Below are 13,508 nucleotides of genomic sequence, written 5' to 3' on the forward strand. Positions count from 1 at the left end.
AACGGTACCTGCAGTGAAATTCTGCCATACATGCAAGTGGGGTCTGAGAACTTCAATTGTCCAAATGCTAGGTCATTAGAAAACTTTCAGCCTGAGGAGCACAGAAACAGAGTGAAACATGTAGCAAACTATACAAGAAACTCAAAGTCCCAAATGATTGAGGGCATCTCTTCCCAAGGCCCCCATATTTGACCCAGGCCCTCCTTCCTATACCCCTTCCCCAGGAAGAGAACTTGATTCCACCCTTTGAGAACAGGGATACTCAGAGGATGGGAACCAATCACAGTGCAGCCAAATTCCCTCCAATTTGACATCGCTGTTGGGTGCATTACTGGGGGAGTGTATTGTATGGGGGGTGGGGGAAAACTGAGTAGAATTCTCTTCCTGTTGTCCTCTCCTCTCCTCTCCTCTCCTCTCCTCTCCCAGGACCCACTTAATGCCTTTGAGCCTTCTGGTCTCAGGACTACAGTTGTTTTCCTGGTTGAAACACAATGTTCCTCCATTCAGCCTCTGGGCTCATGTTGGTTTTATGTATTTATTCATGAATTCATTTGTTCACCGAATGAATGCCTATTTTGTGCCAGGCAGGTGCTGGGAACTAGAGATACAAACACTCTCTGCCTCTTTAACAAGAGCCCTGTAATCTCTGAGGGTGGGCCACCTTCAAGTGTGCACATTCAAGTGGTGTTGAGCACTTACTATGTGCCAAATGCTGTTCTGAACATTCCATATGTGATAACTCAAGTAATTGTCCCAACAATACTTTGAAATAAATATTAGCATTCCCATTTGATGCCAGAGGAACTGAAGTCCAGAGAAAGTAACTTCTAAGTAGAGGAACCAGGATTCAAATCAGACATTTTGGCTCTGGATCCTAAGCTCTTAACCACTATGCCCAAACTATGGTGTCTTGCAACAAACCCCAGGGCAAGACAGGGCCGCTTTGGGACAACTGTAACAGAGTGTGGCAGAAAGTTGAGGGAATAGGACTCCCCCCTGAAGTTCTTTGAAACAGCCTGGGAATGTTGATACAGAGCAACTTACAGGGTGGACAGCAAGGGGCAGAGACAGCCACAGCCCCCAGGGGGAGCTGCAGGAACCACCGCAAGCGCCCAGTCTGTTTAGAGTTATAGAAGCTCCAGGCACCTTCAGGAGCAGAGGCAATTGTACCTTTGGCAAATACACAGTGACATCTCAGGGGCCTCTGAATTTAGTGCTTCAGTAGCAGAGGTAGAAGAGAAGGGTAATACCTGGCAGGAAGGGCAAGGCTGCACGCCTCCTTGTGGCTGGGTGACAGCAGGGGTTGGACTCACCAGCTCAAGCAAGACCCACCTCGGAACTCTAGAAATACCTGAGGGGCTCCTCTGAAGAGACCCAAGGCCCCCCAAGCAGGGAGGTTTAGAAAGCAAGAAGTTCACTGTTTCTAATTGTTTGTTTTACCTGCAAGCCTGGTGAGACCTATAGAAATAGAGTTTGTGTCTAGAATTTCAGGCCCCACCCTGTGGAATTATTCTGCTCGCTGCAGATACCTGGGCACAGGTGCTTAAACAAAACTGGGTGTCACCAACAGTGGCCAGCTGAAAGGCGGCTTGACGTGAACATAAAAACGGTAGAGCGGAAGCAGCCTCACTTCTTCGCCCTAAATCCTTGATGCATGCATAAGGAAACGGAGACCTAGACACACTGCATGACTTTAAGATCATGTGTGTGGGGGCCGAGTCAGGACTCCTCATGTATTCTGTGTTCTTTGTCTGATATTATATGTCATCAGACTTTAAACAGGAGGGGCATTATTCCGTATATTTCTCTGCAGCTACCTCAGCATCTAACACATAGCTAGTATATAATAGGCCCTGTGCTGAATGAGCAAGACTGGTGGTTGTTCTAGAAGCTGTGCCGCTGGAGCGACAGGTGCCTGCGGCTGCTTGCCGCGGCCCAACCTGCCGCAGATTCACAGCCTGTGTGTATGGCAGGCGAGCACAGAGCAGGAGCCAATCCACGGGCTTTCTCTGGCTGCTCTTCCAGCTGCTGAAACAATCTTATCTCCCAAAAAGTTCTGGTTTAGCAGTTCACTCTGCACTTCCAGGAACACTTTTCATAAAGGAAGATGGCTTTAGCCCCTGAGAGGGGCTGGACTTGCAGTCATATATGATGTAGAGTCTTCATATTTCAATTTCAGTGCTCCCTTCAAGCCCTTCTTTTCCAAAACTGGCCTGTCAATTAAGCAGTTGGATTTCTCCCTCCATCTGGTTGCTGCACCGCTTGTCTCTGCAATCTGAAAGAAACTCAGCCTCAACTACTGATCTGGGCTGGGCTCCCGCTGTGGGAGCCAGATTTATTTATGGCACAGAGGTGTTTTTCCTTCTGTCCCTGTTTAGCAGTCTGTTTGCTGCCAGCAAGTACAGTTTTGTGATTTGGGGGTTTTAAAGTTTTGTCCAGTAGAAGTCAGTACTGGGAGAAGGAGGAATTTGCAAAGACACCCTAGGCACCAGCCTGATCGCACAACCGAGATTTGTGCAAACCCCTCGCTGGTGGCAGAGAGGGTATAGCAGAGAGGGTGGCAATCCCACACCCTTCTGACTGCTGACAGTGTGCTTTTGTACCTGAACTGGTCCTGTGGGACATTCACCTGGCCAGGCTGCTGTCCTCATTGGCACACTGAGAGAGGAGCTGCTCTCCTGACCCTGGCAGCTGGGTGGGCATGTGATAGCACCTGGGGAGCTCTGGTAAAGGAGGCTGCCCCGCCCCATCCCAGGACTCTGTTCAATTGGCCAGGGGCTGGGCCTGCACACCAGTGTTTCTGAGCTGCAGGGGGATCCTTAAGGGTAGCCTCACCTGAGATCTGGGGAATGAGATTAAATAAGGCAAGACTGAAGAAGGCATTGCCTCTTCTTGCTGATAGCATCAAAACTTCTCCAAAAGTTCTGAGTAGGACAGAAGGTCGGATAAGGTGAATTCTAACCTGGAGAGTCCCTGACTCAGTGAATAACACTGGTTTGAGCCCAGGAAGTTTGGGGTGGGGGGGACGCTTTCTCCATACAACTACTAACAGGCTGTCAGCCAGCTGCTTCTTAAAAAGAAGTTAGAATCCAATAATTTTAATAAATGACCTTGTCTCTGTGGGGAGATTAAAACAAAGAAAAGACAGTTATGTTTTAAGACATTGACAGTAATAAGTGGTAGTTAAGCACAGAAAGTAGAATAAAAATTAGTGACTCTGACTTCAGTCTCCTTTTCTTACTTGCAATGCAGCTTTCTAAGAAATTGCTCCATGTCTTTGTCAGATAGCCTCACATCTGGCCTCTCAGTTTGCTCTGAAAATAAGCCAGTGAGAGCCTGGAGACATGGTAGCCTAGTTTGTACCCTCTCAGACCAGGAAAGAGGGGCCCACCCAGGCTCTGAGCTTTAGAGGATCCAGCTCTGGCCCAAGCTGCACCATACTCCTGCCTATGGGCCAGGAATCCACAGGGTCAAGAACATGTGCTCGCTCAGAGCTACTGAGTCCTTCCTTGTCTCCTGGGCCAGGCACCAGGTACGCAGGACGCAGTATTTCCTACATGCTGTGGGATGAATATTTGCATCCCTCAAATTCATATGTTGAAACCCTTATCCCAAATGTGATAGCATTAGGAGGTGGGGCCTTTGGGAGGTAATTAATTAGTTGTGATGGGAGCTCCCATGAGAAGAGACAGGAGGAATGTGTCTCCCTTGTGTGAGGATGCAGCAAGAGGTTGGCCATCCATACACCAGGAAGAGAGCCCTCACCAAACACCGAATAGGCTTACACCTTGATCTTGGACAGAAGTGTGAGAAATAAATGTTTGCTGTCTAAGTCACCCAGTCCATAATATTCTGTTGTAGCTGCCCAAGCTCACTCCTGGGCCCTGAGAGGCCCTCTTCCCCAGGCCCACGTCTGTGTGGTACCTGTGTCCACGGGCCTGAGCGGTGGCAGTGGGCAGCTGTTTGCAGGGATGTAGACATGTAGGTTGGGGCATCCGCATATGTGGGAGGGGGAGCCAAAGTCAGGACAAGGATGGAGGTGCCCCAGGCTGGTCCTTGCTGTCCTACCACATTCAGGCATAACACTGACATCCTGATTTTCCTTCTAAGTCATTATGAAGATGTATTTGTTAAACTAGGAGGATAAAACACACTTTCCTTGGTGGTGTATCAGCTTGATTTATATAACTTCTAGAGAGTTGGACCTATGAGGTATGGACCTTCCTTTGCACTCCTGAGGTTCAGAGTGTAATGCTTAGGTATACGCAGCGCCGCATGCACAAAATACGCAACCAGCCATCTCCCCATGTCAAGGGCCTTTCTGCATTTTTATTGTATATTATGAAGAACATGTATGTAGAGATCATTTCTATTTGCCGATTGCTTCTCTTCATCCCTATCAGGTTTTTTAGTGCTTGACTTGGAAATGCCTTGTGTTCTTACCGTCCTATGAAAGGCAATCAATCGCTTTATGAGCAGTATGCCGATGATAAAACTCCTACGGCACTCTTCTGAACAGTCAGAGAAATACTAACAAGTAAGTGATTTCTTCTTTAGTGGAAAAAATAGTTCTAAAAGCACCTGCTTCCTAGCTCTCAGCCAGTCACTCTGCCTTCGGGCCCAGTAGGTGTGCATTTCACAGTGCCTGCGAACACTGTTTGATCCCTGTCTTCTCCACTAGGTTCACGGCTCTCCTCTTTTTTTTTTTTTTAAGATTTTATTTGTTTATTTTTAGAGAGAAGGGAAGAGAGGGAGAAAGAGAGAGAGAGAAACTTTGATGTGCAAGAGAGAGCTCCTTGAAGCAGAGATTACGCTTTTTTCCTCTTTAGATTTACAGCACCCAGCCCCTGCTCAACAGATAGTGAATGTCATGTTGTGGTATAATAAAAAAATATATATATGGTTTCCTGGTTCCTGGCACACTGCTCCTAAAACCCTTGGAATTTCCCCAGGAATAGGAGCATAGTTGTCTGCTAATGAGCTGACTCAAGGTGGGATAGGAGGTTGGGTAGTTTTAGGATGAGGACCTGTGGCCAGAAAAAGCAACCACATGATTCAAGGGCTGGACGTTTCAGCCCCACTCCCCAGCATCTGTGGAGAGCAGAGGGGTGGGGAAATGAGTTCAGTGCTTAAATTGATCATTCTAGGTAATGTAGTCTTGATGGGATCTCTGAAGCAGTGAGGCAAGGGAAGCTTCTGTGTCAGTGAACACCTCGCTGTGCCGGGAGGGCGGTGCCCCAGGGAGGGCATGGGAGCTCTGTGCCTGCCCACCACTGAGCCTTGCTATGCATCTCCTCTCTTTGGCTGTTTTTGAATTATATCCTTAACAACAAACCAGAAATTGTAGGTAAAGTGCTTTCCTGAGTTTTCTGAGTCACTCTAGCAAACTATCAAATCTGAAAGGGAATAATGTGAACTCTCAAATTTATATAGCCAACTTTGATTGAAGTGCAGGTAGCCCTGGGACCCTGGTGTTATAACTGCCACCTGAAATGAGTGGCAGTCTTATGGGATTGAGCTCTTAACTCGGATCTGTGCTAACTCTGGGTACTCCAGTGTCAGAACTGAATTGAATATTGAACACTTAATTGGTGACAGAGAAATAGATAATTGGTTGGTGATGGAATACCATACTTGCTATTGGGGAAGAGATACTACATATGTATACTAATAATTAAGAAAAAGTGTAAAGCATGAAGTGACTTTAAGGGCAGACTTTACTGCAACTTATTAAATATTAAGAATTCTGTCTATGGCATTTTAACACTCCTACTGAGAGATGGGGTCCATGTCCCCTCCCTTGCATATGGGCGGGTTTATAACTCCTCCAACCAGCAGAGTATGGAGAAAGTGACACCGTTTGCCTCCAATGCTAGATCATAAAAAGTCGTGCAGCTTTTATCCGGGTCTCTTGCAGAATTCTCGCCCTGCAAACTCTCCCTTTTAGAACCCAGCTGCCATGCAGGGAAAAGCCCCAGCTCCCAGGCAGGCCACTCGTAGGTGATCTGGTTGACTGTCCCAGATGAGCCCTGCTGTCAAACATCCCTACTGAGTGCCAGCCCTGCGAATGAAGATGCCTCCAGATGTTTTCAGCCCCCAGGTATGAGACACCTCAGCCATTCAACTTCCCAGCGAGAGCCCAGAATCCTGGAGCAGAGACATGCCATCCCTTATCCAAATTCCTGACCCACCAAATCCAGGGGCATAAGCAAAGGACTGTTGCTTATGCCACTGCATTTGAGGTAGTTTTTCACAGCAGCAGTAACTGGGACACGGTGCTGTCAACACTGTGTCATCACCAGCTTTCTAAAACGCTTTCTTTATTTTGAGTGATTCCATTTATTATAAGGGCTGTGGCATTGCAACTCTACATAAAAATTAGACTATCAGAATTCTGTTAACTGTTAGTTATTGAAAGAACAGGTGATTTTTTTAAACATAAAAATAATGACTTTTCAAGATGTGGGGAAATACTTTATGTGTATGGAAGTTCTCTTATTACATGAATCTTTCTATGTATCTCTGATTGTTCCATTAGATAAATTCCTGGAGATGGACGTGCTGGGTCAAGTGGTGGGCATGTTTTAAAGACCACTATTGATTCATAGGACAAAGTTGTTGTATTTCACATCTAATGCAATGCCTCTTGTTCCCCAGGCTTAGGGAGCTGCTTGCGGAGAGGCCATGGATGCTCCTTCAGGCTTCCTCCTCCCCTCACTCTGCTGCTTCCAGGTCCCCCAGAGCCGAATGCAGGGAGGGGAGGAAGAGATAGGAAAGGAACAAATGTCTTTGTTCCTCATGTTGTCCTGTCTCAGCTTGCATGCCCTCTGGGCCTCTGAGCATCTAGATGCTCACTCTTTGGTGGAGCATGCTGTAAGTTCTTTGGGAGCTCTGTGGGATGCCTCCCCTCAATGTAATTACCTCACTTGGGAGGTGTGCTTCTGTTGGATGTGGGTCTCCCCTCAATTCCAACCCACATCAGAAAAATGCACAGTATCTTGCTGCTGGTCTGTCTGGGCAGGTGGCAGCCAGGCAGCCCAAGCCTGTCTCTCTTCCCCAGCATCCACTTGGCCACAGCATCTCGTGCCCAGTCATCACACCAGATGACATGGTTGGGCCTAGAGCTGGAGGTTCCCTGTCTTTTCAGTGCCCTCTCTCACCAGCTCCTCTTCTCCCACTCAGCCAGTACAGAGCACAGATCAGCAATTGCATTCTTAGCAGATGTTCATGGGGTAAGATGCCTATCTCCCTTGCAGACACTCACAAGTTCTACGGGCCACCTGGATGTAGTGCTGGGGACTACTCTTCTCTAGGTCAGGAACTCCCTATCCACAGGGTCCTCCAGTTTCTACCTCTTGGGCTCATAGAACCAGTGGGGCGTGGAGGGTGAGTAGAACCCTATGGGGATGGGCCTGTAAGCCTGTAGGGTGAAGAGATAAGTAGGGCCTCTGCTTCCCAGCTCTGGCTTTTGCCCCAGTAATCAAACAAGGATTGAATTTCAAGGTCCTCTGGGCCTCTGAGCATGAATTCTCAAGTGAGTGCGAATTTCACTCACTTGAAATTCTCTCATAGTAATTGATTAAATAATTACAGTATATTCTCTATGAAGAAATAAAATGTAGCCAGTCAAAATCTGAAGACTACTTAATGAGAAATATTTATTGATATTCACCATTCTATGACATATTTAATGAGATATTGCTAAATTCAGTCTTCAAAACCACATAAAACCATGTTTGTAAAATACTTAGTATAAATTTACAGATGCATCTGCAAGATTTACCACACCATTGTTTTCCCAGAGGGATGGAATTACAGGGAATGCTCTTTTCTTTTCTGTGCTTTTTGGGGTTTTCACATTTCTTTGAGCACATGCGACTTTGATTAAGTACAATGTTTTCCTGAAAAGTAAAATTAAATGTTAATCTCCCTCTTATCCACATCCCCCTGCAAATGTTCTTTTTCTTTATTAACTTGTGAGTTTTCACTAATGACAAAGCTGTTCTTCTGCAAAGCAAATGAAGGAGAAATAAAAACCACAGGTGCCGATGCCAGGTTCTCAGCGGTCAGCGAGAGCAGGCGCGTGCAGGACCCGCTGCGGCAGAGATTAGCAGAGTCAAACGAGGCAGCCTCATCCACACGTGTTTCAGGAAGTGTGCCTGGAGCAGAGGCGTGCATCCCGCTGGCTGCACGTGGGAACCATGGGGATGCTTTAAAACAACTGGTGCCGGGACAGCAGGAGTTAAAACCTACAGTGTTTCCAACATGCAGCCAAGGTTAAGAACCCTGCCCAACAGTGGGAGCCTCACCTGCAAGCCTGTCTTCCTCATCATCCAGGCACCTTGGCTGGGAGTTTCCCACCTCTTCTCCTATATCAATTGTCTGAAACTAGTGGATTACAAATGTAGCCTCCAAAAATATAACTGAAATAGGAGGCAGGAACATAAAGGTGTTTGGGCTATGTGTTGAATTGAATAGTATCCCCAAAAGATTCATGTCAACCCAGAACCTTAGAATGTGACCCTACTTGGAAATAGGGTCTTTGCAGGTACATATCAAGTTAAGATGAGGTCATTCTGAATTAGGATGGGCCCTAAAGCTAATGGCTGGTGTCCTTTAAAAAGAGGGAGGTTTACATATGATCTCACCTGTAAGTGGAACCTAATCAACAAAATAAAAAAGTGAGCAAAATAGAACCAGAGACATGGAAATAAAGAGCAAACTGACAGTGACCAGAGGGGAGGGGGTAGGGGGGTAACGGGGGAAAGTAGGGGAAGGGTCAAAGCAAGGAACAAGTATAAAGGACCCATGGTCATGGACAATGCGGGGGGATTGAATGTGGGAGGTGGGGGTGGCAGGGCAAGGGAGAGTAATGGGGACAACTGTAATCAAACAACAGTTAAAAATATGGCCAGAAAAGAGGAAGGTTTAGAGACACACAGTGGGAAGAAGTCTGCATGAGGATGGAGGCAGAAACTGGAAAGATGTGACCACAAAGAATGCCAGGGATTGCCTGCTGCCACCAGAAGCTAGGAGAGAGGCGGGGAGCGGGTTCCCCATCACGGCCTCTGGAAAGAGCCAACCCTGCTGACACCTGGTGTCGGCCTCCTGGCCTCCTGAACTGTGAGAGACTAAGCCTGTTGTTTCAAGCTCCTCAGACTGTGGTGATCTGTTTCAGCAACCCTAGGGAACGAATGCAGGCTATTTCAGAAAGCTCCCTGTTACATCTCGAAGAGGCAAATGCCCTCCTCAGCACAGCTGTTTTCTGGACCTCAGAGGCCTGTCTCCTACCTGCCTAGTGTTCTCTGTGCACGTGGGAAAAAAGGCTTCTTCAATAATACATGTCAATTTTCTTTCAATTATGTGGAGTGCAAGAGCTATTTGGTTTGCAAGGTGGGAAAAATCCCTACTCTATTTTGTTCTGTTGCTTTTCCCAGCTCAATCAGGAGACTTTTCTTATTAGATTCACTCACCTGGTAACTAATGAGAATTGCCAGCCTTTGAAAAGCAATTACTTCTAGGTAAAATAAGCACGACTGAAAGAGTCGGCAAAAGGCTGTACAGACAAGCACTGTGTGTCTGCTTCACCCTTGAGAGACTGCTTTCATCAGGACCATCCGTAGGAGAGAAGGGGTGAACATGAGGCGTCCAGTGGCCATTTACTTTATTTCCAGGCTTTCCAGTGGGTAGTACCAAGGATGTAAATTAAGTTCCATTCAATTCAATAAATAATGATTGCATGCCCTCCATGCTAGGGGCTGGAGGTGCAAAGAGAGCACTGCTCTCAGGAAAACCACAGTCCACAAAGCCGGTAGAGAAGTAACAATGGGTTAGGGCTGAAGTGTGATGCAGAGGCATCCAGCAGCCAAAGTTGTGTCCTGAAATGACTTTCCAGTTAAACCCGGTGAATTAAACACGAATGTTTCTCTCTGCTCCTCTGAAAATGTACTAAAATGAAAGTAGTAGGGAAAAAGACACCAAAAAAGACAAAGAGAATTGGGGAAGAGATAGCAACAAAGGAGAAACATTACCAGATTTGGTAGGATGGAACACCAAGGAAGAAGAGAACAGAGCAATCTGACTACCAAGTACCTGTAGGAGAGCCAGAGACATCTAAGCTATGGGAGGTGGTGGTAGGTCTGAGGGGGGAAACAAGAAGCTCGGTTGAAATTCTGATTAAGAAGAAATTAGGTCCCAGGTTCCCTCCCCATCTGGAGCAGCTAAGAGGTCAGGCCCCCTCCCCCCAAGTACAAGATTTATTGTTGAGGAGCAGGACCAAGAGGGATGCAGTCATGGCAGAGAGCAGCGAGGTGCTGTTCTCTTAGACGTAGACATCTAAGCCACCTCTCCGCCCCTGCCCCCAAGCCCCACTCCCAGGAGGCTGACTCCACGCATAGAGCTCTCAGAGAGAGACTGGTGGATTCTCTCTGGAGAAAATAAATGGCCCCAAAGAAAGGGGTTTCTGGGGGAAGGAGACAGGGGAATCCAAGTCCTTGATGAATTATCCTACAGACCCCTGCCCTAAACCGCACACATGCATGGACAAGCCCCTCCTCCATGGACACACAGAGCTTCGGTCAGACTTTCAGTGTTCAAGCAACAGCCCAAGGTCCCCAGACACCTGAAGAAAGTTTTTAACATGGAAAATAGAAATGAGAATAAGGAAAGAGAAAAGCCCTCAGCAGAAAGAGAAAACAAGGGAACTAAAAATAAAAATCCTCTCATTGATAGCCTTGGAGAGAGAATGCACTTCCAAACCAAGAAGAGCCTGCTGTTAAAAAGGAATGTTAGTCACAATCGCTAAGATGTGGACTAACACACCCACAGACAGATAAACGGACAAAGGACATGTGGTATATAGTATACATAATGGAATATTACGCAGCCTTAAAAAAGGGAAAATCCTATCACCCGTGAACATGGATGAACCCTGAGGACATTGAGCTAAGTGAAACAGACCAGGCACAGGACAAATACTGCAGGATTCCACTTCTATGAAGTATCTGAAGTGGTCAGAATCATAGAGGCACAAAGCAGAATGAGGCTTGCCAGAGCCAGGAGGGAGGAGAAATTGTTCAATGAATATAGAGGTTGTCACGCAAGATGAAAAAACTTGTAGAGGTTTGCTGTGCTGTGTGTATACAGGTAACAGTACTGTATGGTACATGCACATTTTTTTAGGAGGGTAGAGTTCATGTTATATGCTCTTTACCACAATTTAAAAAAAACAACACACAACTCTGCTCTGGCCAATACCAGCTGTATGACGTTAAGTTACTTACTTTGCCCTTCTGAACCTTCTTATCATTATAAAGCAGAGATAAATAACTACCTGCTGTGTTGTGAGGACACAACTACACGATGCATTAAAGCACTAAAGCCCGCAGGAGAGAACAACAGCAAAAAGGAGTGTTGGGAGAAGGATAGAAAAGTCATGGGCCTTAAAACTGTGACAGCAGGGCCCTCCCTCACTGCTGATGGCCTGCCTCGCCACTTGCACACCCAGCTGCTGACCTGCAGCCCTGCTTCGTTTACAGGAGGTCCTTCACCAGATTAGGCCAGTGTGCAGGGCCCTGGCTCCTCACCTCACTCAGGCAAAGATGTAAGACTTGGTGCAGATGCCTGAACCTTAATGCCTCACATGTAGACTTTTTAGCCAATGCTAAAAAAGTAGCTGTTACTATGGGGCCAAAGGCAAGAACAGTGATTATTAAATGCAGCTGGGGAAATCCCAAAGTAACAAAAGGTTGATGTGACCGTTGCAAAGTCCACTGATTTAAAAATAAAAATATTGGCGCTAAGCTTGTTCAAGGTGTCCCACTAATACAAAGGAAGAGGCTGGGATGGGCACCGTTACTGCAAAGGTATTGGCATGCTCTATATGGTCAAGGAAGGCTTTGAGAAGATTAGCAACGTGCTAATCCGGTGGAAGTCAGGAGAGGTGTGATGTTAGCTGTTGATGCTGTAATCGCTGAATTTAAGAATCAGTCTAAACCCGAAACAACCCCTGAATGAACTGCTCAGGTTGCTACAATTTCTGCAAATGGAGACAAAGAAATTGACAACATCATCTTTGATGCAATGAAAAAGTTGGGAGAAAGGGTATTATCACGGTAAAGGATGAAGAAACATTGAATGATGAGTTAGAAATTATTGAAGACATGAAGTTTGATCAAGGTTGTATTTCTCCATACTTGATAAATATGGTAAGAAATGTGAATTCCAAGATGCCTATGTTCTCCTGAGCGAAAAGAAAGTTTGTACGTACTGTTTAGTCCATTGTACCTGCTCTTGAAATTACTGATGCTCACCGTGAGGCCTTGGTCATAATTGCTGAAGGTGTCGATGGAGGAGCTAAGTGACGAAGTGTACTTAGGGACACTCATTTTGAAAAAGTTAAAAGCTGGTCTTCAGATTGTAGCGGTCAAAGCTCCAGGTCTGCGTGACAATGGACAGAACCAGCTTAAAGACATGGCTATTGCTACTGGTGGTTCGGTGTTTGAAGAGAATCTGACCAAAATTCTGAAGGTGTTCAGACTCACGACCTAAGAAAAAGTTGGAGAGGTCATTATGATGAAAGATGATTCTGTGCTCGTGAGAGGAAAAGGTGACAAGGCTTAAGATGAAAAACACATTCAGGAAACCACTGACCAGTTAGATATCACAACTAGCAAATGTGAAAAGGAACAACTAGATGGACATCTGGCAAGACTCTCAGTGGGAGCAGCTGTGCCGAAGGTTCTTGGGACAAGGGCTGAGAAGTGAATGAAAAGACGGGGCACAAGCCGCTGCGGAGGAAGGCTGTGTCCTGGGAGGGGCTGGGTCCTGCTTCGGTGCATTCCAGCCTCGGACTCCTTAACTCCAGCAAATGAAGATCAAAACATGGGTCCAGAAATTAGTTTTTAAAACGCTCAAAGTTCCTGCAATGACATGGATAAGAAGGCAGGTGTTAAGGGATTGTTGATAGTTGAGAAAATTACACAAAGTTCTTCAGAAGTTGGTTATGTTGCTTTGCTTGGAGGTTTTGTGAACAGGGTGGAGAAAGGAACCACTGGCCAATTAAGGATGTAGGAAGCTCTTTATTGGGTGCTGCTGGAGGGGCCTCTCTGTCAACAACAGCAGAGCTGGTGACAGAAATTCCTAAAGAAGAGAAAGATCCCAGAATGGGGGGAATGGGGGGTGGCATGGAGGTGGCGTGTTCTAACCCTAAAACAATGCTGTGCCGTCATTAATGACAACGGTGAGAGGAAGTTCAAGGCAGTGCTCCTCTCCTAGAACTTCAGAAAAGTCAGCTGAAGGAAATGACAGAAGAAAGGGCTGGCCGATGTTTAAGAAAATCACTATAACCATCAGTTACTGGTTTCAACTGACAACATATAATAATTTGCCTCTGTCATTGTCCACGCCTACAGATAATTTATTTTGTATTTTTGAGTAAAAAGACATTGTACATCCCTGATAACTAAGTGCAAGAACCCTGCACCAATGTACTGCTTTCAACTTAAATC

The 13,508-nt window shown here is 46.2% G+C and overlaps 1 pseudogene; it reads left to right on the forward strand.

The window, feature by feature from the left end:
- Window positions 1–7,990: 7,990 nt before the first annotated feature.
- Window positions 7,991–13,232, forward strand: LOC123821841 (annotated as a pseudogene).
- The last annotated feature ends 276 nt before the right edge of the window (window positions 13,233–13,508 follow it).

This window comes from Phyllostomus hastatus, unplaced genomic scaffold (genome assembly GCF_019186645.2).
Source record: "Phyllostomus hastatus isolate PE091 unplaced genomic scaffold, TTU_PhHast_1.1 phas_contig_40, whole genome shotgun sequence".
In the NCBI taxonomy this organism is placed as follows: domain Eukaryota; kingdom Metazoa; phylum Chordata; class Mammalia; order Chiroptera; family Phyllostomidae; genus Phyllostomus; species Phyllostomus hastatus.